We start from the raw sequence: 27,507 nt of genomic DNA, 5'->3' as shown, positions 1-27,507 counted from the left end.
TGTGAGAAAATGCTTCAAATTGTCAACATGGCTTTTATGGTGGATGAAAGTTCGGTAATCCTTATGCTAACAACTCTGTAGTCAATATTTGTTGAATCCGTGATGCATGTAGCTTTTTCGGAACACGGAATTTCACGATGACGGGTTGTATGTAAATTGCACGTCTATTGGGTAGAACTTGCTCCAAGAGGATTTTTCTGTGGAAACTGCATGATTTTAGAGACTGACATTAGGAGAATACTACTAAATCAGAATAAAATTTCTATGTATAAATATGCACTGTAAGGTGGATTAAAGTTCGTTAATACACATGTACACAACTCATTAAGGAATGTTTTTTGAATCCGTGGTGCATGTAACGTGTTCAGAACATGGAATGTCACGGTGATTGGAAGTAGGGAAATTACCTATCTTTTGGGTAGAACTGGCTCCAAGAGCATTTTTTCTGCCAAATCTGCCTCATTTTCAAAACTGGCTTTCAAACTAACTTGTGAAATCTGAGAAAATTCTTCAAAGTGCCAGTAAGCCTTGTATGGTGGATGAAAGTGCTGTAATCCACTTGCTAACATCTCTGTAGTGAATATTTGTCGCATCCGAAATGCATGTAGCGTGTTCGGAACACGGAATTTGACGGTGAGCGAATCCATGTAAATTACATGTCTATTGGTTAGAACCCGCTCCAAGAGGTTTTTGCCGTGAAATCGGCCTCATTTTCGAAACTGGCGTTTGGAAAACTCTGTGAAATCACAGAAAATGCTTCTAAGCATCTATATGCCTTCTATAGTGAAAAAGTCCTGTAATCCACATGCAAACATATCTGTAGTGTATTTTTGTCGAATATTTTCTGCATGTAGCATGTTCGAAACACGTAATTTCACAGCGGGAGGCTCTATGTAATTTACATATCTATTGGGTAGAAGAGGCTCCAAAAGTTTTTTCCTTTGAAAAGTGCCTGATTTTCGAAAATGCTTTTAGGAAATATCTGCGAACTCAGTGTTAATATTTCTAGGTGTCAATATGCCTTGTATGGTGGATGAAAGTTGTGTAACACACATGTACACAACTCATTAAGAATGTTTGTCAAATCCGTGATGTGTGTAGCGCGTTCGGAAAATGGACTGTCACGGTGACGCAAACTCTATAAATTACATATCTATTGGTTAGAACACACTCCAGGAGCATTTTACTGAAAAATCTGCCTGTTTGGAAACTGGTGTTATGAAAACGCTGCAAAATCTGAGTAAAAGCTTTAAGGTGGCAATATGTCTTCAACGGGTTGTTAAAGATGTGTAATTCACATGCTAAGAACTCAGAAGTGAATATTTGTTGAATCCGTGGTGCATGGACCGTTTTCGGAACACGGAATGTTACGGTGAAGTTATCTATGAAAATGAGATGTCTATTGGATAGAACATGCACCAAGAGAATTTTTCTGCGAAAACTGCCTGATTTTCGTAACTGACGTTAGGAAAATCGGTGAAATCTATGTAAATGTTTCTAGGTGTAAATATGCCTTGTACTGTGGTTCAAAAATAGGTAATCCACATGCTCATGGTCATTAAATAATGTTTGTCGAAGCCGTGATGAATGTAAAGTTTTTGGAACACGAAATGTCTCGGTGAGTGAAGCTCTGAAAATAACAATTCTGCTGGACAGAACTCGCTTGAATTGAATGTTTCTGTGAAAATTTCATGATTTTCGAAACTGGAGGTTAGGAAAAACCTGTGAAATCAGAATAACTACTTCTAGGTGTAAATATGCCTTTTATGGTGGATGAAAGTCCGATAATCCACATGCAAACAAATTGGTAGTGAATATTTGTCGCGTCCTTTATGCATGTAACATGTTCGGAACACGGAATTTCACGGCCAGGGAATTTATGTAAATTACATTTCCCTTGGTTAGAAATCACCCCAAGAGTTTTTTCCTGAGAAATCGGCCTGATTTTCAAAACTGGCGTTAGGAAAACCCTGCGAACCCAGATTACTAGATTCTCGGTGTACATCTTCCTTTTATGGTGGATGATAGTTCGGTAATCCGCATGCTAACTAGTCTGTAGAGAATATTTGTCGAATCCGACTTACATGAAGTGTGTTCGGAACACAGAATATCACGGTGAGCGTATCTATGTAAAATCCATTTCTCTTGGGTAGAATTTGCTCTAAGAGTTTTTTCTGAGAAATCTGCCTCATTTTTGAACCTGGCGTTTGAAAATCTCTGCAAAATCAGAGAAAATGCTTCAAAGTGTCAATATGCCTTGTATTGTGATGCAAGATCGTAAAACCACATGCAAACAAATCTGTGGTGAATATTTTTAGAAAGCGTTATGCATGCAGTGGGATCATATCACGGAAAATCCCGGCGGTGGAATCTATGTAAATTACACACCTATTGGTTAGAATTTGCTCCAAAAATTTTTCCCTGAGAAAACGGCCTGATTTTCCAAACTGGCATTAGGAAAAAGCTGCAAATTCAGAGTTAATGTTTCTACTTGTAAATATGCCATGTATGGTGGATGAAAGTTCTGTAATCTACATGTTCACAACTCATTCGAGAAAGTTTGTTGAAACCTTAATGCATGTAGCGTGTTCGGAAAATGGAATATCACTGTGAGGGAAACTATGTAAATTACAACTCTATTGGGAAGTACTCGCTCCACGAGTATTTTTCTGCTAAATCTGCCTCCTTTTCAAAACTGGCATTAGGAAAATTTTTCGAAATGTGAGAAAATGCTTCAAATTGTCAACATGGCTTTTATGGTGGATGAAAGTTCGGTAATCCTTATGCTAACAACTCTGTAGTCAATATTTGTTGAATCCGTGATGCATGTAGCTTTTTCGGAACACGGAATTTCACGATGACGGGTTGTATGTAAATTGCACGTCTATTGGGTAGAACTTGCTCCAAGAGGATTTTTCTGTGGAAACTGCATGATTTTAGAGACTGACATTAGGAGAATACTACTAAATCAGAATAAAATTTCTATGTATAAATATGCACTGTAAGGTGGATTAAAGTTCGTTAATACACATGTACACAACTCATTAAGGAATGTTTTTTGAATCCGTGGTGCATGTAACGTGTTCAGAACATGGAATGTCACGGTGATTGGAAGTAGGGAAATTACCTATCTTTTGGGTAGAACTGGCTCCAAGAGCATTTTTTCTGCCAAATCTGCCTCATTTTCAAAACTGGCTTTCAAACTAACTTGTGAAATCTGAGAAAATTCTTCAAAGTGCCAGTAAGCCTTGTATGGTGGATGAAAGTGCTGTAATCCACTTGCTAACATCTCTGTAGTGAATATTTGTCGCATCCGAAATGCATGTAGCGTGTTCGGAACACGGAATTTGACGGTGAGCGAATCCATGTAAATTACATGTCTATTGGTTAGAACCCGCTCCAAGAGGTTTTTGCCGTGAAATCGGCCTCATTTTCGAAACTGGCGTTTGGAAAACTCTGTGAAATCACAGAAAATGCTTCTAAGCATCTATATGCCTTCTATAGTGAAAAAGTCCTGTAATCCACATGCAAACATATCTGTAGTGTATTTTTGTCGAATATTTTCTGCATGTAGCATGTTCGAAACACGTAATTTCACAGCGGGAGGCTCTATGTAATTTACATATCTATTGGGTAGAAGAGGCTCCAAAAGTTTTTTCCTTTGAAAAGTGCCTGATTTTCGAAAATGCTTTTAGGAAATATCTGCGAACTCAGTGTTAATATTTCTAGGTGTCAATATGCCTTGTATGGTGGATGAAAGTTGTGTAACACACATGTACACAACTCATTAAGAATGTTTGTCAAATCCGTGATGTGTGTAGCGCGTTCGGAAAATGGACTGTCACGGTGACGCAAACTCTATAAATTACATATCTATTGGTTAGAACACACTCCAGGAGCATTTTACTGAAAAATCTGCCTGTTTGGAAACTGGTGTTATGAAAACGCTGCAAAATCTGAGTAAAAGCTTTAAGGTGGCAATATGTCTTCAACGGGTTGTTAAAGATGTGTAATTCACATGCTAAGAACTCAGAAGTGAATATTTGTTGAATCCGTGGTGCATGGACCGTTTTCGGAACACGGAATGTTACGGTGAAGTTATCTATGAAAATGAGATGTCTATTGGATAGAACATGCACCAAGAGAATTTTTCTGCGAAAACTGCCTGATTTTCGTAACTGACGTTAGGAAAATCGGTGAAATCTATGTAAATGTTTCTAGGTGTAAATATGCCTTGTACTGTGGTTCAAAAATAGGTAATCCACATGCTCATGGTCATTAAATAATGTTTGTCGAAGCCGTGATGAATGTAAAGTTTTTGGAACACGAAATGTCTCGGTGAGTGAAGCTCTGAAAATAACAATTCTGCTGGACAGAACTCGCTTGAATTGAATGTTTCTGTGAAAATTTCATGATTTTCGAAACTGGAGGTTAGGAAAAACCTGTGAAATCAGAATAACTACTTCTAGGTGTAAATATGCCTTTTATGGTGGATGAAAGTCCGATAATCCACATGCAAACAAATTGGTAGTGAATATTTGTCGCGTCCTTTATGCATGTAACATGTTCGGAACACGGAATTTCACGGCCAGGGAATTTATGTAAATTACATTTCCCTTGGTTAGAAATCACCCCAAGAGTTTTTTCCTGAGAAATCGGCCTGATTTTCAAAACTGGCGTTAGGAAAACCCTGCGAACCCAGATTACTAGATTCTCGGTGTACATCTTCCTTTTATGGTGGATGATAGTTCGGTAATCCGCATGCTAACTAGTCTGTAGAGAATATTTGTCGAATCCGACTTACATGAAGTGTGTTCGGAACACAGAATATCACGGTGAGCGTATCTATGTAAAATCCATTTCTCTTGGGTAGAATTTGCTCTAAGAGTTTTTTCTGAGAAATCTGCCTCATTTTTGAACCTGGCGTTTGAAAATCTCTGCAAAATCAGAGAAAATGCTTCAAAGTGTCAATATGCCTTGTATTGTGATGCAAGATCGTAAAACCACATGCAAACAAATCTGTGGTGAATATTTTTAGAAAGCGTTATGCATGCAGTGGGATCGTATCACGGAAAATCCCCGCGATGGAATCTATGTAAATTACACAACTATTGGTTAGAATTCGCTCCAAAAATTTTTCCCTGAGAAAACGGTCTGATTTTCCAAACTGGCATTAGGAAAAATGCTGCAAATTCAGAGTTAATGTTTCTAGTTGTAAATATGCCTTGTATGGTGGATGAAAGTTCGGTAATTCACATGCTAACAAATTTTTGGTGAATATTTGTCGAGTCTTTATGCATGCAACATGTTCGTAACACGGAAATTCACAGCCAGGGAATTTATGTAAATTACATTTCCCTCGGTTAGAAATCACTCCAAGAGGTTTTTCCTGAGAAATCGTCCTGATTTTCGAAACTGGAGTTAGGAAAAAACTGCGAAAACAGGTTGCTAGATTCTCGGTGTACATCTGCCTTTTATGGTGAATGAAAGTTCGGTAATCCACATGCTAACTAGTCTGTAGAGAATATTTGTCGAATACGAGATAAATGAAGTTTGTTCGGAACACAGAATATCACGGTGAGCGTATCTATGTAAAATAAATTTCTCTTGGGTAGAATTTGCTCTAAGAGTTTTTTCTGAGAAATCTGCCTCATTTTTGAACCTGGCGTTTGAAAATCTCTGCAAAATCAGAGAAAATGCTTCAAAGTGTCAATATGCATTTTATTGTGATGCAAGATCGTAAAACCACATGCAAACAAATCTGTGGTGAATATTTTTAGAAAGCGTTATGCATGCAGTGGGATCATATCACGGAAAATCCCGGCGGTGGAATCTATGTAAATTACACACCTATTGGTTAGAATTTGCTCCAAAAATTTTTCCCTGAGAAAACGGCCTGATTTTCCAAACTGGCATTAGGAAAAAGCTGCAAATTCAGAGTTAATGTTTCTACTTGTAAATATGCCATGTATGGTGGATGAAAGTTCTGTAATCTACATGTTCACAACTCATTCGAGAAAGTTTGTTGAAACCTTAATGCATGTAGCGTGTTCGGAAAATGGAATATCACTGTGAGGGAAACTATGTAAATTACAACTCTATTGGGAAGTACTCGCTCCACGAGTATTTTTCTGCTAAATCTGCCTCCTTTTCAAAACTGGCATTAGGAAAATTTTTCGAAATGTGAGAAAATGCTTCAAATTGTCAACATGGCTTTTATGGTGGATGAAAGTTCGGTAATCCTTATGCTAACAACTCTGTAGTCAATATTTGTTGAATCCGTGATGCATGTAGCTTTTTCGGAACACGGAATTTCACGATGACGGGTTGTATGTAAATTGCACGTCTATTGGGTAGAACTTGCTCCAAGAGGATTTTTCTGTGGAAACTGCATGATTTTAGAGACTGACATTAGGAGAATACTACTAAATCAGAATAAAATTTCTATGTATAAATATGCACTGTAAGGTGGATTAAAGTTCGTTAATACACATGTACACAACTCATTAAGGAATGTTTTTTGAATCCGTGGTGCATGTAACGTGTTCAGAACATGGAATGTCACGGTGATTGGAAGTAGGGAAATTACCTATCTTTTGGGTAGAACTGGCTCCAAGAGCATTTTTTCTGCCAAATCTGCCTCATTTTCAAAACTGGCTTTCAAACTAACTTGTGAAATCTGAGAAAATTCTTCAAAGTGCCAGTAAGCCTTGTATGGTGGATGAAAGTGCTGTAATCCACTTGCTAACATCTCTGTAGTGAATATTTGTCGCATCCGAAATGCATGTAGCGTGTTCGGAACACGGAATTTGACGGTGAGCGAATCCATGTAAATTACATGTCTATTGGTTAGAACCCGCTCCAAGAGGTTTTTGCCGTGAAATCGGCCTCATTTTCGAAACTGGCGTTTGGAAAACTCTGTGAAATCACAGAAAATGCTTCTAAGCATCTATATGCCTTCTATAGTGAAAAAGTCCTGTAATCCACATGCAAACATATCTGTAGTGTATTTTTGTCGAATATTTTCTGCATGTAGCATGTTCGAAACACGTAATTTCACAGCGGGAGGCTCTATGTAATTTACATATCTATTGGGTAGAAGAGGCTCCAAAAGTTTTTTCCTTTGAAAAGTGCCTGATTTTCGAAAATGCTTTTAGGAAATATCTGCGAACTCAGTGTTAATATTTCTAGGTGTCAATATGCCTTGTATGGTGGATGAAAGTTGTGTAACACACATGTACACAACTCATTAAGAATGTTTGTCAAATCCGTGATGTGTGTAGCGCGTTCGGAAAATGGACTGTCACGGTGACGCAAACTCTATAAATTACATATCTATTGGTTAGAACACACTCCAGGAGCATTTTACTGAAAAATCTGCCTGTTTGGAAACTGGTGTTATGAAAACGCTGCAAAATCTGAGTAAAAGCTTTAAGGTGGCAATATGTCTTCAACGGGTTGTTAAAGATGTGTAATTCACATGCTAAGAACTCAGAAGTGAATATTTGTTGAATCCGTGGTGCATGGACCGTTTTCGGAACACGGAATGTTACGGTGAAGTTATCTATGAAAATGAGATGTCTATTGGATAGAACATGCACCAAGAGAATTTTTCTGCGAAAACTGCCTGATTTTCGTAACTGACGTTAGGAAAATCGGTGAAATCTATGTAAATGTTTCTAGGTGTAAATATGCCTTGTACTGTGGTTCAAAAATAGGTAATCCACATGCTCATGGTCATTAAATAATGTTTGTCGAAGCCGTGATGAATGTAAAGTTTTTGGAACACGAAATGTCTCGGTGAGTGAAGCTCTGAAAATAACAATTCTGCTGGACAGAACTCGCTTGAATTGAATGTTTCTGTGAAAATTTCATGATTTTCGAAACTGGAGGTTAGGAAAAACCTGTGAAATCAGAATAACTACTTCTAGGTGTAAATATGCCTTTTATGGTGGATGAAAGTCCGATAATCCACATGCAAACAAATTGGTAGTGAATATTTGTCGCGTCCTTTATGCATGTAACATGTTCGGAACACGGAATTTCACGGCCAGGGAATTTATGTAAATTACATTTCCCTTGGTTAGAAATCACCCCAAGAGTTTTTTCCTGAGAAATCGGCCTGATTTTCAAAACTGGCGTTAGGAAAACCCTGCGAACCCAGATTACTAGATTCTCGGTGTACATCTTCCTTTTATGGTGGATGATAGTTCGGTAATCCGCATGCTAACTAGTCTGTAGAGAATATTTGTCGAATCCGACTTACATGAAGTGTGTTCGGAACACAGAATATCACGGTGAGCGTATCTATGTAAAATCCATTTCTCTTGGGTAGAATTTGCTCTAAGAGTTTTTTCTGAGAAATCTGCCTCATTTTTGAACCTGGCGTTTGAAAATCTCTGCAAAATCAGAGAAAATGCTTCAAAGTGTCAATATGCCTTGTATTGTGATGCAAGATCGTAAAACCACATGCAAACAAATCTGTGGTGAATATTTTTAGAAAGCGTTATGCATGCAGTGGGATCGTATCACGGAAAATCCCCGCGATGGAATCTATGTAAATTACACAACTATTGGTTAGAATTCGCTCCAAAAATTTTTCCCTGAGAAAACGGTCTGATTTTCCAAACTGGCATTAGGAAAAATGCTGCAAATTCAGAGTTAATGTTTCTAGTTGTAAATATGCCTTGTATGGTGGATGAAAGTTCGGTAATTCACATGCTAACAAATTTTTGGTGAATATTTGTCGAGTCTTTATGCATGCAACATGTTCGTAACACGGAAATTCACAGCCAGGGAATTTATGTAAATTACATTTCCCTCGGTTAGAAATCACTCCAAGAGGTTTTTCCTGAGAAATCGTCCTGATTTTCGAAACTGGAGTTAGGAAAAAACTGCGAAAACAGGTTGCTAGATTCTCGGTGTACATCTGCCTTTTATGGTGAATGAAAGTTCGGTAATCCACATGCTAACTAGTCTGTAGAGAATATTTGTCGAATACGAGATAAATGAAGTTTGTTCGGAACACAGAATATCACGGTGAGCGTATCTATGTAAAATAAATTTCTCTTGGGTAGAATTTGCTCTAAGAGTTTTTTCTGAGAAATCTGCCTCATTTTGAACCTGGCGTTTGAAAATCTCTGCAAAATCAGAGAAAATGCTTCAAAGTGTCAATATGCATTTTATTGTGATGCAAGATCGTAAAACCACATGCAAACAAATCTGTGGTGAATATTTTTAGAAAGCGTTATGCATGCAGTGGGATCATATCACGGAAAATCCCGGCGGTGGAATCTATGTAAATTACACACCTATTGGTTAGAATTTGCTCCAGAAATTTTTCCCTGAGAAAACGGCCTGATTTTCCAAACTGGCATTAGGAAAAAGCTGCAAATTCAGAGTTAATGTTTCTAGTTGTAAATATGCCATGTATGGTGGATGAAAGTTCTGTAATCTACATGTTCACAACTCATTCGAGAAAGTTTGTTGAAACCTTAATGCATGTAGCGTGTTCGGAAAATGGAATATCACTGTGAGGGAAACTATGTAAATTACAACTCTATTGGGAAGTACTCGCTCCACGAGTATTTTTCTGCTTAATCTGCCTCCTTTTCAAAACTGGCATTAGGAAAATTTTTTGAAATGTGAGAAAATGCTTCAAATTGTCAACATGGCTTTTATGGTGGATGAAAGTTCGGTAATCCTTATGCTAACAACTCTGTAGTCAATATTTGTTGAATCCGTGATGCATGTAGATTTTTGGAACACGGAATTTCACGATGACGTGTTGTATGTAAATTGCACGTCTATTGGGTAGAACTTGCTCCAAGAGGATTTTTCTGTGGAAACTGCATGATTTTAGAGACTGACATTAGGAGAATACTACTACATCAGAATAAAATTTCTATGTATATATATGCACTGTAAGGTGGATTAAAGTTCGTTAAAACACATGTACACAACTCATTAAGGAATGTTTTTTGAATCCGTGGTGCATGTAACGTGTTCAGAACATGGAATGTCACGGTGATTGGAAGTAGGGAAATTACCTATCTTTTGGGTAGAACTGGCTCCAAGAGCATTTTTTCTGCCAAATCTGCCTCATTTTCAAAACTGGCTTTCAAACTAACTTGTGAAATCTGAGAAAATTCTTCAAAGTGCCAGTAAGCCTTGTATGGTGGATGAAAGTGCTGTAATCCACTTGCTAACATCTCTGTAGTGAATATTTGTCGCATCCGAAATGCATGTAGCGTGTTCGGAACACGGAATTTGACGGTGAGCGAATCCATGTAAATTAAATGTCTATTGGTTAGAACCCACTCCAAGAGGTTTTTGCCGTGAAATCGGCCTCATTTTCGAAACTGGCGTTTGGAAAACTCTGTGAAATCACAGAAAATGCTTCTAAGCATCTATATGCCTTCTATAGTGAAAAAGTCCTGTAATCCACATGCAAACATATCTGTAGTGTATTTTTGTCGAATATTTTCTGCATGTAGCATGTTCGAAACACGTAATTTCACAGCGGGAGGCTCTATGTAATTTACATATCTATTGGGTAGAAGAGGCTCCAAAAGTTTTTTCCTTTGAAAAGTGCCTGATTTTCGAAAATGCTTTTAGGAAATATCTGCGAACTCAGTGTTAATATTTCTAGGTGTCAATATGCCTTGTATGGTGGATGAAAGTTGTGTAACACACATGTACACAACTCATTAAGAATGTTTGTCAAATCCGTGATGTGTGTAGCGCGTTCGGAAAATGGACTGTCACGGTGACGCAAACTCTATAAATTACATATCTATTGGTTAGAACACACTCCAGGAGCATTTTACTGAAAAATCTGCCTGTTTGGAAACTGGTGTTATGAAAACGCTGCAAAATCTGAGTAAAAGCTTTAAGGTGGCAATATGTCTTCAACGGGTTGTTAAAGATGTGTAATTCACATGCTAAGAACTCAGAAGTGAATATTTGTTGAATCCGTGGTGCATGGACCGTTTTCGGAACACGGAATGTTACGGTGAAGTTATCTATGAAAATGAGATGTCTATTGGATAGAACATGCACCAAGAGAATTTCTCTGCGAAAACTGCCTGATTTTCGTAACTGACGTTAGGAAAACTGGCGAAATCTAAGTAAATGTTTCTAGGTGAAAATATGCCTTGTATTGTGGTTGAAAAATCGGTAATCCATATGATAACGGTCTTTAAAGAATGTTTGTCGAAGCCGTGATGAATGTAATGTTTTCGGAACACGGAATGTCTCGGTGAGTGAAGCTCTGAAAATAACAATTCTGCTGGATAGAACTCGCTTGAATTGAATATTTCTGTGAAAATTTCATGATTTTCCAAAGTGGATGTTAGGAAAAACCTGCGACATCAGAATAACTACTTCTAGGTGTAAATATGCCTTGTATGGTGGATGAAAGTTCGGTAATCCACATTCTAACAAATTTGTACTGAATATTTGTCGAGTCCTTTATGCATGTAACATGTTAGGAACACGGAATTTCACGGCCAGGGAATTTATGTAAATTACATTTCCCTTGGTTAGAAATAACTCCAAGAGTTTTTTCCTAAGAAATCTGCCTGATTTTTGAAACTGGCGCTAGGAAAACCTGTGAACACAGATTACTAGATTCTCGTTGTACATCTGCCTTTTATGGTGGATGAAAGTTCGGTAATCCACATGCTAACAAATTTGTAGTCAATATTTTTCGAGTTCTTTATGCATGTAACATGTTCTGAACACGGAATTTCACGGCCAGGGAATTTATGTAAATTACATATCACTTGGTTAGAAATAACTCCAAGAGTTTTTTCCTGAGAAATCGGCCTGATTTTCGAACTGGAGTTAGGAAAATCCTGCGAACCCAGATTACTAGATTCTCGGTGTACATCTGCCTTTTATGGTGGATGAAAGTTCGGTAATCCGAATGCTAACTATTCTGTAGAGAATATTTGTCGAATCCGAGATACATGAAGTGTGTCCGGAACACAGAATATCACGGTGAGCGTATCTATGTAAAATACATTTCTCTTGGGTAGAATTTGCTCTAAGAGATTTTTCTGAGAAATCTGCCTCATTTTTGAACCTGGCGTTTGAAAATCTCTGCAAAATCAGAGAAAATGCTTCAAAGTGTCAATATTCCTTGTATTGTGATGCAAGATCGTAAAACCACATGCAAAAAAATCTGTGGTGAATATTTTTAGAAAGCATTATGCATGCAGTGGAATCGTATCACGGAAAATCCCCGCGATGGAATCTATGTAAATTACACACCTATTGGTTAGAATTCACTCCAAAAATTTTTCCCTGCGAATACGGCCTGATTTTCCAAACTGGCATTAGGAAAAAGCTGCAAATTCAGAGTTAATGTTTCTACTTGTAAATATGCCATGTATGGTGGATGAAAGTTCTGTAATCTTCATGTTCACAACTCATTCGAGAAAGTTTGTTGAAACCTTGATGTATGAAGCGTGTGCCAAATATGGAATGTCACTGTGAGAGAAACTATGTAAATTACATTTCTATTGGGAAGTACTCGCTCCACGAGGATTTTTTTTCCAAATCTGCCTCCTTTTCAAAACTGGCATTAGGAAAAACTTTCGAAATGTGAGAAAATGCTTCAAATACTCAACATGGCTTTTAGGGTGAATGAAAGTTCGTTAATCCACATGCTAACAACTCTGAAGTGAATATTTGTTGAATCCGTGATGCATGTAGCTTTTTCGGAACACGGAATTTCACGATGATGGGTTCTATGTAAATTGCATGTCTATTGGGTAGAACTCGCTCCAAGAGGATTTTTCTGTGGAAACTGCATGATTTTAGAGACTGACATTAGGAGAACACTACTAAATCAGAATAAAATTTCTATGTATAAATATGCACTGTAAGGTGGATTAAAGTTCGTTAAAACACATGTACACAACTCATTAAAGAATGTTTGTTGAATCCGTGGTGCATGTAACGTGTTCAGAACATGGAATGTCACGGTGATTGGAAGTAGGGAAATTACCTATCTTTTGTGTAGAAATGGCTCCAAGAGCATTTTTCTGCCAAATGTGGCTCATTTTCAAAACTGGCTTTCAAACTAACGTGTGAAATCTGAGAAAATTCTTCAAATTGTCAGTAAGCCTTGTAAGGTGGATGAAAGTGCTGTAATCCACTTGCAAACAACTCTGTAGTTAATAATTGTCGCATCCGAGTTGCATGTAGCGTGTTCGGAACACGGAATTTCTCGGTGAGCGAATCCATGTAAATTACATGTCTATTGGTTAGAACCCGCTCCAAGAGGTTTCTGCCATGTAATCTGTCTCATTTTCGAAACTGGCGTTTCGAAAGCTCTGTGAAATCAGAGAAAAAGCTTCTAAGCATCAATATGCCTACTACTGTGATGAAAGTCTTTAATCTACATGCAAACAACAATGTAGTGTATTTTTGTCGAAAATTCTCTGCATGTATCGTGTTCAAGACACGTAATTTCACAGAGGGAGACTCTATGTAATTTACATATCTATTATGTAGAACACGCTCCAACAGATTTTTGCTTTGAAAACTGCCTGATTTTCGAAACTGTTATTAGGAAAAACCTGCGAAATCAGAGTTAATGTTTCTAGGAATAAATATGCCTTGTATGTTGGATGTAACTTCTTTATTACACATGTACACAACTCATTAAAAATGTTTGTCAAATCCGTGATGTGTGTAGTTGGTCTGGAAAATGGACTGTCACGGTGAGGCAAACTATGTAAATTACATATCTATTGGTTAGAACACGCTCCAGGCGAATTTTACTGAAAAATCTGCCTCAGTTTGGAAACGGTTGTTATGAAAACCCTGCAAAATCTGAGTAAAATCTTTAAGGTGACAATATGTCTTCAACGGGTTATTAAAAATGTGTAATTCACATGCTAAGAACTCAGAAGTGAATATTTGTTGAATCCGTGGTGCATGGACCGTTTTCGGAACACGGAATGTTACGGTGAAGGTATCTATGAAAATGAGATGTCTATTGGATAGAACATGCACCGAGAGAATTTCTCTGCGAAAACTGCCTGATTTTCGTAACTGACGTTAGGAAAACCCGCGAAATCTAAGTAAATGTTTCTAGGTGTAAATATGCCTTTTATTGTGGATGAAAAATCGGTAATCCATATGCTCACGGTCATTAAAGAATGTTTGTCGAAGCCGTGATGATGTAATGTTTTCGGAACACGGAATGTCTCGGTGAGTGAAGCTCTGAAAATAACAATTCTGCTTGATAGAACTCGCTTGAATTGAATATTTCTGTGAAAATTTCATGATTTTCAAAACTGGATGTTAGGAAAAACCTGTGAAATCAGAATAACTAGTTCTAGGTGTAAATATGCTTTGTATGGTGGATGAAAGTTCGGTAATCCACATGCTAACAAATTTGTAGTGAATATTTGTCGAGTCCTTTATGCATGTAACATGTTAGGAACACGGAATTTCACGGCCAGGGAATTTATGTAAATTAGATTTCCCTGGGTTAGAAATCACTCCAAGAGTTTTTTCCTAAGAAATCGGCCTGATTTTTCAAACTGGCGTTAGGAAAACCTGCGAACCCATATTACTAGATTCTCGTTGTACATCTGCCTTTTATGGTGGATGAAAGTTCGGTAATTCACATGCTAACAAATATGTAGTCAATAATTTTCGAGTCCTTTATGCATGTAACATGTTCGGAACACGGAATTTCACGGCCACTGAATTTATGTAAATTACATTTCCCTTGGTTAGAAATCACTCCAAGAGTTTTTTCCTGAGAAATCGGCCTGATTTTTGAAACTGACGTTAGGAAAATCCTGCGAACCCAGATTACTAGATTCTCGGTATACATCTGCTTTTTATGGTGGATGAAATTTCGGTAATCCGCATGCTAACTAGTCTGTAGAGAATATTTGTCGAATCCGAGATACATGAAGTGTGTACGGAACACAGAATATCACGGTGAGCGTATCTATGTAAAATAAATTTCTCTTGGGTAGAATTTGCTCTAAGAGTTTTTTCTGAGAAATCTGCCTCATTTTTGAACCTGGCGTTTGAAAATCTCTGCAAAATCTGAGAAAATGCTTCAAAGTGTCATTATGCCTTGTATTGTGATGCAAGAACTTAAAACCACATGCAAACAAATCTGTGGTGAATATTTTAAGAAAGCGTTATACATGCATTGGGATCGTATCACGGAAAATCCCCGTGATGGAATCTATGTAAATTACACACCTATTGGTTAGAATTCGCTCCAAAAATATTTCCCTGAGAAAACGGCCTGATTTTCCAAACTGGCATTAGGAAAAAGCTGCAAATTCAGAGTTAATGTTTCTACTTGTAAATATGCCATGTATGGTGGATGAAAGTTCTGTAATCTACATGTTCACAACTCATTCGAGAAAGTTTGTTGAAACCTTGATGTATGTAGCGTGTTCGGAAAATGGAATGTCACTGTGAGGGAAACTATGTAAATTACATTTCTATTGGGAAGTACTCGCACCACAAGTATTTTTCTGCTAAATCTGCCTCCTTTTCAAAACTGGTAATAGGAAAAAATTTCGAAATGTGAGAAAATGCTTCAAATTGTCAACATGGCTTTTATGGTGGATGAAAGTTCGGTAATCCTTATGCTAACAACTCTGTAGTGAATATTTGTTGAATCCGTGATGCATGTAGCTTTTTCAGAACACGGAATTTCACGATGACTGGTTCTATGTAAATTGCATGTCTATTGGGTAGAACTCGCTCCAAGAGGATTTTTCTGTGGAAACTGCAGGATTTTAGAGACTGACATTAGGAGAACACTACTAAATCATTATAAAATTTCTATGTATAAATATGCACTGTAAGGTGGATTAAAGTTCGTTAATACACATGTACACAACTCATTAAAGAATGTTTGTTGAATCCGTGGTGCATGTAACGTGTTCAGAACACGGAATGTCACGGTGATTGAAAGTAGGGAAATTACCTATCTTTTGGGTAGAAATGGTTCCAAGAGCATTTTTCTGCCAAATCTGCCTCATTTTCAAACCTGGCGTTCAAACAAACGTGTGAAATCAAAGAAAATTCTTCAAAGTGTCAGTAAGCCTTGTATGGTGGATGAAAGTGCTGTAATACACTTGCTAACAACTCTGTAGTGAATATTTGTAGCATCAGAGATGCATGTAGCGTGTTCGGAACACGGAATTTGACGGTGAGCGAATCCATGTAAATTACATGTCTATTGGTTAGAACCCGCTCCAAGAGGTGTTTGCCGTGAAATCGGCCTCATTTTCGAAACTGGTGTTTGGAAAACCCTGTGAAATCACAGAAAATGCTTCTAAGAATCTATATGTCTTCTATAGTGAGAAAGTCCTGTAATCCACATGAAAACAACACTGTGGTGTATTTTTGTCGAAACTTTTCTGCATGTAGCATGTTCGAAACTCGTAAATTCACAGCGGGAGAATCTATGTAATTTACATATCTATTGGGTAGAACAACCTCCAACAGTTTTTTCCTTTGAAAACTTCCTGATTTTCGAAAATGCTATTACAAAATATCTGCGAACTCAGTGTTAAAGTTTCTAGGTGTCAATATGCCTGGTATGGTGGATGAAAGTTGTGTAAGACACATGTACACAACTCATTAAGAATGTTTGTCAAATCCGTGATGTGTGTAGTTGGTTTGGAAAATGGACTGTCACGGTGAGGCAAACTATGTAAATTACATATCTATTGGTTAGAACACGCTCCAGGAGAATTTTACTGAAAAATCTGCCTCAGTTTGGAAACGGTTGTTATGAAAACCCTGCAAAATCTGAGTAAAATCTTTAAGGTGACAATATGTCTTCAACGGGTTATTAAAAATGTGTAATTCACATGCTAAGAACTCAGAAGTGAATATTTGTTGAATCCGTGGTGCATGGACCGTTTTCGGAACACGGAATGTTACGGTGAAGGTATCTATGAAAATGAGATGTCTATTGGATAGAACATGCACCAAGAGAATTTCTCTGCGAAAACTGCCTGATTTTCGTAACTGACGTTAGGAAAACCCGCGAAATCTAAGTAAATGTTTCTAGGTGTAAATATGCCTTTTATTGTGGATGAAAAATCGGTAATCCATATGCTCACGGTCATTAAAGAATGTTTGTCGAAGCCGTGATGATGTAATGTTTTCGGAACACGGAATGTCTCGGTGAGTGAAGCTCTGAAAATAACAATTCTGCTTGATAGAACTCGCTTGAATTGAATATTTCTGTGAAAATTTCATGATTTTCAAAACTGGATGTTAGGAAAAACCTGTGAAATCAGAATAACTAGTTCTAGGTGTAAATATGCTTTGTATGGTGGATGAAAGTTCGGTAATCCACATGCTAACAAATTTGTAGTGAATATTTGTCGAGTCCTTTATGCATGTAACATGTTAGGAACACGGAATTTCACGGCCAGGGAATTTATGTAAATTAGATTTCCCTGGGTTAGAAATCACTCCAAGAGTTTTTTCCTAAGAAATCGGCCTGATTTTTCAAACTGGCGTTAGGAAAACCTGCGAACCCATATTACTAGATTCTCGTTGTACATCTGCCTTTTATGGTGGATGAAAGTTCGGTAATTCACATGCTAACAAATATGTAGTCAATAATTTTCGAGTCCTTTATGCATGTAACATGTTCGGAACACGGAATTTCACGGCCACTGAATTTATGTAAATTACATTTCCCTTGGTTAGAAATCACTCCAAGAGTTTTTTCCTGAGAAATCGGCCTGATTTTTGAAACTGACGTTAGGAAAATCCTGCGAACCCAGATTACTAGATTCTCGGTATACATCTGCTTTTTATGGTGGATGAAATTTCGGTAATCCGCATGCTAACTAGTCTGTAGAGAATATTTGTCGAATCCGAGATACATGAAGTGTGTACGGAACACAGAATATCACGGTGAGCGTATCTATGTAAAATAAATTTCTCTTGGGTAGAATTTGCTCTAAGAGTTTTTTCTGAGAAATCTGCCTCATTTTTGAACCTGGCGTTTGAAAATCTCTGCAAAATCTGAGAAAATGCTTCAAAGTGTCATTATGCCTTGTATTGTGATGCAAGAACTTAAAACCACATGCAAACAAATCTGTGGTGAATATTTTAAGAAAGCGTTATACATGCATTGGGATCGTATCACGGAAAATCCCCGTGATGGAATCTATGTAAATTACACACCTATTGGTTAGAATTCGCTCCAAAAATATTTCCCTGAGAAAACGGCCTGATTTTCCAAACTGGCATTAGGAAAAAGCTGCAAATTCAGAGTTAATGTTTCTACTTGTAAATATGCCATGTATGGTGGATGAAAGTTCTGTAATCTACATGTTCACAACTCATTCGAGAAAGTTTGTTGAAACCTTGATGTATGTAGCGTGTTCGGAAAATGGAATGTCACTGTGAGGGAAACTATGTAAATTACATTTCTATTGGGAAGTACTCGCACCACAAGTATTTTTCTGCTAAATCTGCCTCCTTTTCAAAACTGGTAATAGGAAAAAATTTCGAAATGTGAGAAAATGCTTCAAATTGTCAACATGGCTTTTATGGTGGATGAAAGTTCGGTAATCCTTATGCTAACAACTCTGTAGTGAATATTTGTTGAATCCGTGATGCATGTAGCTTTTTCAGAACACGGAATTTCACGATGACTGGTTCTATGTAAATTGCATGTCTATTGGGTAGAACTCGCTCCAAGAGGATTTTTCTGTGGAAACTGCAGGATTTTAGAGACTGACATTAGGAGAACACTACTAAATCATTATAAAATTTCTATGTATAAATATGCACTGTAAGGTGGATTAAAGTTCGTTAATACACATGTACACAACTCATTAAAGAATGTTTGTTGAATCCGTGGTGCATGTAACGTGTTCAGAACACGGAATGTCACGGTGATTGAAAGTAGGGAAATTACCTATCTTTTGGGTAGAAATGGTTCCAAGAGCATTTTTCTGCCAAATCTGCCTCATTTTCAAACCTGGCGTTCAAACAAACGTGTGAAATCAAAGAAAATTCTTCAAAGTGTCAGTAAGCCTTGTATGGTGGATGAAAGTGCTGTAATACACTTGCTAACAACTCTGTAGTGAATATTTGTAGCATCAGAGATGCATGTAGCGTGTTCGGAACACGGAATTTGACGGTGAGCGAATCCATGTAAATTACATGTCTATTGGTTAGAACCCGCTCCAAGATGTGTTTGCCGTGAAATCGGCCTCATTTTCGAAACTGGTGTTTGGAAAACCCTGTGAAATCACAGAAAATGCTTCTAAGAATCTATATGTCTTCTATAGTGAGAAAGTCCTGTAATCCACATGAAAACAACACTGTGGTGTATTTTTGTCGAAACTTTTCTGCATGTAGCGTGTTCAAAACACGTAATTTCACAGTGGGAGAATCTATGTAATTTACATATTTATTGGGTAGAAAAACCTCCAACAGTTTTTTCCTTTGAAAACTGCCTGATTTTTGAAACTGCTATTAGGAAATATCTGCGAACTCAGTGTTAATGTTTCTAGGTGTCAATATGCCTCGTATGGTGGATGAAAGTTGTGTAACACACATGTACACAACTCATTAAGAATGTTTGTCAAATCCGTGATGTGTGTAGTTGGTTTGGAAAATGGACTGTCACGGTGAGGCAAACTATGTAAATTACATACCTATTGGTTAGAACACGCTCCAGGAGCATTTTACTGAAAAATCTGCCTCAGTTTTGAAACTGGTGTTATGAAAACCCTGCAAAATTTGAGTAAAATATTTAAGGTGACAATATGTCTTCAACGGGTTATTAAAGATGTGTAATTCACATGCTAAGAACTCAGCAGTGAATATTTGTTGAATCCGTGGTGCATGGACCGTTTTCGGAACACGGAATGTTACGGTGAAGGTATCTATGAAAATGAGATGTCTATTGGATAGAACATGCACCAAGAGAATTTCTCTGCGAAAACTGCCTGATTTTCGTAACTGACGTTAGGAAAACCAGCGAAATCTAAGTAAATGTTTCTAGGTGTAAATATGCCTTGTATTGTGGATGAAAAATCGGTAATCCATATGCTCACGGTCTTTAAAGAATGTTTGTCGAAGCCGTGATGAATGTAATGTTTTCGGAACACGGAATGTCTCGGTGAGTGAAGCTCTGAAAATAACAATTCTGCTGGACAGAACTCGCTTGAATTGAATATTTCTGTGAAAATTTCATGATTTTCAAATCTGGATGTTAGGAAAAACCTGTGAAATCAGAATAACTAGTTCTTGATGTAAATATGCTTTGTATGGTGGATGAAAGTTCGGTAATCCACATGCTAACAAATTTGTAGTGAATGTTTTTCGAGTCCTTTATGCATGTAACATTTACGGAACACGGAATTTCACGGCCAGGGAATTTATGTAAATTACATTTCCCTTGGTTAGAAATCACTCCAAGAGTTTTTTCCTGAGAAATCGGCCTGATTTTCGAAACTGGTGTTAGGAAAAACCTGCGAACCGAGATTACTAGATTCTCGGTGTACATTTGCCTTTTATGCTGGATGAAAGTTCGGTAATCCGCATGCTAACTAGTCTGTAGAGAATATTTGTCGAATCCGAGATACATGAAGTGTGTTCGGAACACAGAATATCACGGTGAGCGTATGTATGTAAAATACATTTCTCTTGGGTAGAATTTGCTCTAAGATTTTTTTCTGAGAAATCTGCCTCATTTTTGAACCTGGCGTTTGAAAATCTCTGCAAAATCAGAGAAAATGCTTCAAAGTGTCAATATGCCTTGTATTTTGATGCAAGATCGTAAAACCACATGCAAACAAATCTGTGGTGAATATTTTTAGAAAGCATTTTGCATGCAGTGGGATCGTATCACGGAAAATCCCCGCGATGGAATCTATGTAAATTACACACCTATTGGTTAGAATTCGCTCCAAAAATTTTTCCCTGAGAAAAAGGCCTGATTTTCCAAATTGGCATTAGGAAAAAGCTGCAAATTCAGAGTTAATGTTTCTACTTGTAAATATGCCATGTATGGTGGATGAAAGTTCTGTAATCTACATGTTCACAACTCATTCGAGAAAGTTTGTTGAAACCTTGATGTATGAAGCGTGTGACGAAAATGGAATGTCACTGTGAGGGAAACTATGTAAATTACATTTCTATTGGGAAGTACTCGCTCCACGAGAATTTTTCTGGCAAATCTGCCTCCTTTTCAATACCGGCATTAGGAAAAACTTTCGAAATGTGAGAAAATGCTTCAAATTGTCAACATGGCTTTTCGGGTGGATGAAAGTTCGGTAATCCTTATGCTAACAACTCTGTAGTGAATATTTGTTGAATCTGTGATGCATGTAGCTTTTTCGGAACACGGAATTTCACGATGACGGGTTCTATGTAAATTGCATGTCTATTGGGTAGAACTCGCTCCAAGAGGATTTTTCTGTGGAAACTGCATGATTTTAGAGACTGACATTAGGAGAACACTACTAAATCAGAATAAAATTTCTATGTATAAATATGCACTGTAAGGTAAATTAAAGTTCGTTAATACACATGTTCACAACTCATTAAAGAATGTTTGTTGAATCCATGGTGCATGTAACGTGTTCAGAACATGGAATGTCACGGTGATTGAAAGTAGGTATATTACCTATCTTTTGGGTAGAAATGGCTCCAAGAGCATTTTTCTGCCAAATCTGCCTCATTTTCAAAACTGGCGTTCAAACTCACGTGTGAAATCTGAGAAAATTCTTCAAAGTGTCAGTAAGCCTTGTATGGTGGATGAAAGTGCTGTAATCCACTTGCTAACAACTCTGTAGTGAATATTTGTCGCATCCGAGATGCATGCAGCGTGTTCGGAACACGGAATTTGACGGTGAGCGAATCCATGTAAATTACATGTCTATTGGTTAGAACACGCTCCAAGAGATTTTTGCTGTGAAATCTCTCTCATTTTCGAAACTGACGTTTGGAAATCTCTGTGAAATCACAGAAAATGCTTCTAAGAATTTATATGCCTTCTATAGTGAGAAAGTCCTGTAATCCACATGCAAACAACAATGTAGTGTATTTTTGTCGAAACTTTTCTGCATGTAGCATGTTCGAAACACGTAAATTCACAGCGGGAGAATCTATGTAATTTACATATCTATTGGATAGAACACGCTCCAACAGTTTTTTCCTTTGAAAACTGCCTGATTTTCGAAATTGCTATTAGGAAATATCTGCGAACTCAGTGTTAATGTTTCTAGGTGTCAATATGCCTTGTATGGTGAATGAAAGTTGTGTAACACACATGTACACAACTCATTAAGAATGTTTGTCAAATCCGTGATGTGTGTAGTTGGTTTGGAAAATGGACTGTCACGGTGAGGCAAACTATGTAAATTACATATCTATTGGTTAGAACACGCTCCAGGAGCATTTTACTGAAATATCTGCCTCAGTTTGGAAACTGGTGTTATGAAAACCCTGCAAAATCTGAGTAAAATCTTTAAGGTGACAATATGTCTTCAACGGGTTATTAAAGATGTGTAATTCACATGCTAAGAACTCAGCAGTGAATATTTGTTGAATCCGTGGTGCATGGACCGTTTTCGGAACACGGAATGTTACGGTGAAGGTATCTATGAAAATGAGATGTCTATTGGATAGAACATGCACCAAGAGAATTTCTCTGCGAAAACTGCCTGATTTTCGTAACTGACGTTAGGAAAACTGGCGAAATCTAAGTAAATGTTTCTAGGTGAAAATATGCCTTGTATTGTGGTTGAAAAATCGGTAATCCATATGATAACGGTCTTTAAAGAATGTTTGTCGAAGCCGTGATGAATGTAATGTTTTCGGAACACGGAATGTCTCGGTGAGTGAAGCTCTGAAAATAACAATTCTGCTGGATAGAACTCGCTTGAATTGAATATTTCTGTGAAAATTTCATGATTTTCGAAAGTGGATGTTAGGAAAAACCTGTGAAATCAGAATAACTATTTCTAGGTGTAAATATGCTTTGTATGGTGGATGAAAGTTCGGTAATCCACATGCTAACAAATTTGTACTGAATATTTGTCGAGTCCTTTATGCATGTAACATGTTAGGAACACGGAATTTCACGGCCAGGGAATTTATGTAAATTACATTTCACTTGGTTAGAAATAACTCCAAGAGTTTTTTCCTAAGAAATCGGCCTGATTTTTGAAACTGGCGCTAGGAAAACCTGTGAACACAGATTACTAGATTCTCGTTGTATATCTGCCTTTTATGGTGGATGAAAGTTCGGTAATCCACATGCTAACAAATTTGTAGTCAATATTTTTCGAGTTCTTTATGCATGTAACATGTTCTGAACACGGAATTTCACGGCCAGGGAATTTATGTAAATTACATATCACTTGGTTAGAAATAACTCCAAGAGTTTTTTCCTGAGAAATCGGCCTGATTTTCGAACTGGAGTTAGGAAAATAATGCGAACCCAGATTACTAGATTCTCGGTGTACATCTGCCTTTTATGGTGGATGAAAGTTCGGTAATCCGAATGCTAACTATTCTGTAGAGAATATTTGTCGAATCCGAGATACATGAAGTGTGTTCGGAACACAGAATATCACGGTGAGCGTATCTATGGAAAATACATTTCTCTTGGGTAGAATTTGCTCTAAGAGATTTTTCTGAGAAATCTGCCTCATTTTTGAACCTGGCGTTTGAAAATCTCTGCAAAATCAGAGAAAATGCTTCAAAGTGTCAATATTCCTTGTATTGTGATGCAAGATCGTAAAACCACATGCAAAAAAATCTGTGGTGAATATTTTTAGAAAGCATTATGCATGCAGTGGAATCGTATCACGGAAAATCCCCGCGATGGAATCTATGTAAATTACACACCTATTGGTTAGAATTCACTCCAAAAATTTTTCCCTGCGAAAACGGCCTGATTTTCCAAACTGGCATTAGGAAAAATCTGCAAATTCAGAGTTAATGTTTCTACTTGTAAATATGCCATGTATGGTGGATGAAAGTTCTGTAATCTTCATGTTCACAACTCATTCGAGAAAGTTTGTTGAAACCTTGATGTATGAAGCGTGTGCCAAAAATGCAATGTCACTGTGAGAGAAACTATGTAAATTACATTTCTATTGGGAAGTACTCGCTCCACAAGAATTTTTCTTCCAAATCTGCCTCCTTTTCAAAACTGGCATTAGGAAAAACTTTCGAAATGTGAGAAAATGCTTCAAATACTCAACATGGCTTTTAGGGTGGATGAAAGTTCGGTAATCCACATGCTAACAACTCTGAAGTGAATATTTGTTGAATCCGTGATGCATGTAGCTTTTTCGGAACACGGAATTTCACGATGACGGGTTCTATGTAAATTGCATGTCTATTGGGTAGAACTCGCTCCAAGAGGATTTTTCTGTGGAAACTGCATGATTTTAGAGACTGACATTAGGAGAACACTACTAAATCAGAATAAAATTTCTATGTATAAATATGCACTGTAAGGTGGATTAAAGTTCGTTAAAACACATGTACACAACTCATTAAAGAATGTTTGTTGAATCCGTGGTGCATGTAACGTGTTCAGAACATGGAATGTCACGGTGATTGGAAGTAGGGAAATTACCTATCTTTTGTGTAGAAATGGCTCCAAGAGCATTTTTCTGCCAAATGTGGCTCATTTTGAAAACTGGCTTTCAAACTAACGTGTGAAATCTGAGAAAATTCTTCAAATTGTCAGTAAGCCTTGTAAGGTGGATGAAAGTGCTGTAATCCACTTGCAAACAACTCTGTAGTTAATAATTGTCGCATCCGAGTTGCATGTAGCGTGTTCGGAACACGGAATTTCACGGTGAGCGAATCCATGTAAATTACATGTCTATTGGTTAGAACCCGCTCCAAGAGGTTTCTGCCATGTAATCTGTCTCATTTTCGAAACTGGCGTTTCGAAAGCTCTGTGAAATCAGAGAAAAAGCTTCTAAGCATCAATATGCCTACTACTGTGATGAAAGTCTTTAATCTACATGCAAACAACAATGTAGTGTATTTTTGTCGAAAATTCTCTGCATGTATCGTGTTCAAGACACGTAATTTCACAGAGGGAGACTCTATGTAATTTACATATCTATTATGTAGAACACGCTCCAACAGATTTTTGCTTTGAAAACTGCCTGATTTTCGAAACTGTTATTAGGAAAAACCTGCGAAATCAGAGTTAATGTTTCTAGGAATAAAAATGCCTTGTTTGTTGGATGTAACTTCTTTATTACACATGTACACAACTCATTAAAAATGTTTGTCAAATCCGTGATGTGTGTAGTTGGTCTGGAAAATGGACTGTCACGGTGAGGCAAACTATGTAAATTACATATCTATTGGTTAGAACACGCTCCAGGAGAATTTTACTGAAAAATCTGCCTCAGTTTGGAAACGGTTGTTATGAAAACCCTGCAAAATCTGAGTAAAATCTTTAAGGTGACAATATGTCTTCAACGGGTTATTAAAAATGTGTAATTCACATGCTAAGAACTCAGAAGTGAATATTTGTTGAATCCGTGGTGCATGGACCGTTTTCGGAACACGGAATGTTACGGTGAAGGTATCTATGAAAATGAGATGTCTATTGGATAGAACATGCACCAAGAGAATTTCTCTGCGAAAACTGCCTGATTTTCGTAACTGACGTTAGGAAAACCCGCGAAATCTAAGTAAATGTTTCTAGGTGTAAATATGCCTTTTATTGTGGATGAAAAATCGGTAATCCATATGCTCACGGTCATTAAAGAATGTTTGTCGAAGCCGTGATGATGTAATGTTTTCGGAACACGGAATGTCTCGGTGAGTGAAGCTCTGAAAATAACAATTCTGCTTGATAGAACTCGCTTGAATTGAATATTTCTGTGAAAATTTCATGATTTTCAAAACTGGATGTTAGGAAAAACCTGTGAAATCAGAATAACTAGTTCTAGGTGTAAATATGCTTTGTATGGTGGATGAAAGTTCGGTAATCCACATGCTAACAAATTTGTAGTGAATATTTGTCGAGTCCTTTATGCATGTAACATGTTAGGAACACGGAATTTCACGGCCAGGGAATTTATGTAAATTAGATTTCCCTGGGTTAGAAATCACTCCAAGAGTTTTTTCCTAAGAAATCGGCCTGATTTTTCAAACTGGCGTTAGGAAAACCTGCGAACCCATATTACTAGATTCTCGTTGTACATCTGCCTTTTATGGTGGATGAAAGTTCGGTAATTCACATGCTAACAAATATGTAGTCAATAATTTTCGAGTCCTTTATGCATGTAACATGTTCGGAACACGGAATTTCACGGCCACTGAATTTATGTAAATTACATTTCCCTTGGTTAGAAATCACTCCAAGAGTTTTTTCCTGAGAAATCGGCCTGATTTTTGAAACTGACGTTAGGAAAATCCTGCGAACCCAGATTACTAGATTCTCGGTATACATCTGCTTTTTATGGTGGATGAAATTTCGGTAATCCGCATGCTAACTAGTCTGTAGAGAATATTTGTCGAATCCGAGATACATGAAGTGTGTACGGAACACAGAATATCACGGTGAGCGTATCTATGTAAAATAAATTTCTCTTGGGTAGAATTTGCTCTAAGAGTTTTTTCTGAGAAATCTGCCTCATTTTTGAACCTGGCGTTTGAAAATCTCTGCAAAATCTGAGAAAATGCTTCAAAGTGTCATTATGCCTTTTATTGTGATGCAAGAACTTAAAACCACATGCAAACAAATCTGTGGTGAATATTTTAAGAAAGCGTTATACATGCATTGGGATCGTATCACGGAAAATCCCCGTGATGGAATCTATGTAAATTACACACCTATTGGTTAGAATTCGCTCCAAAAATATTTCCCTGAGAAAACGGCCTGATTTTCCAAACTGGCATTAGGAAAAAGCTGCAAATTCAGAGTTAATGTTTCTACTTGTAAATATGCCATGTATGGTGGATGAAAGTTCTGTAATCTACATGTTCACAACTCATTCGAGAAAGTTTGTTGAAACCTTGATGTATGTAGCATGTTCGGAAAATGGAATGTCACTGTGAGGGAAACTATGTAAATTACATTTCTATTGGGAAGTACTCGCACCACAAGTATTTTTCTGCTAAATCTGCCTCCTTTTCAAAACTGGTAATAGGAAAAACTTTCGAAATGTGAGAAAATGCTTCAAATTGTCAACATGGCTTTTATGGTGGATGAAAGTTCGGTAATCCTTATGCTAACAACTCTGTAGTGAATATTTGTTGAATCCGTGATGCATGTAGCTTTTTCAGAACACGGAATTTCACGATGACTGGTTCTATGTAAATTGCATGTCTATTGGGTAGAACTCGCTCCAAGAGGATTTTTCTGTGGAAACTGCAGGATTTTAGAGACTGACTTTAGGAGAACACTACTAAATCATTATAAAATTTCTATGTATAAATATGCACTGTAAGGTGGATTAAAGTTCGTTAATACAC

This window comes from Camelus bactrianus, chromosome 3 (genome assembly GCF_048773025.1).
Source record: "Camelus bactrianus isolate YW-2024 breed Bactrian camel chromosome 3, ASM4877302v1, whole genome shotgun sequence".
Taxonomy (NCBI): domain Eukaryota; kingdom Metazoa; phylum Chordata; class Mammalia; order Artiodactyla; family Camelidae; genus Camelus; species Camelus bactrianus.
The sequence above is the reverse complement of the archived record's forward strand: the minus strand, read 5'-3'. Positions refer to the sequence as shown.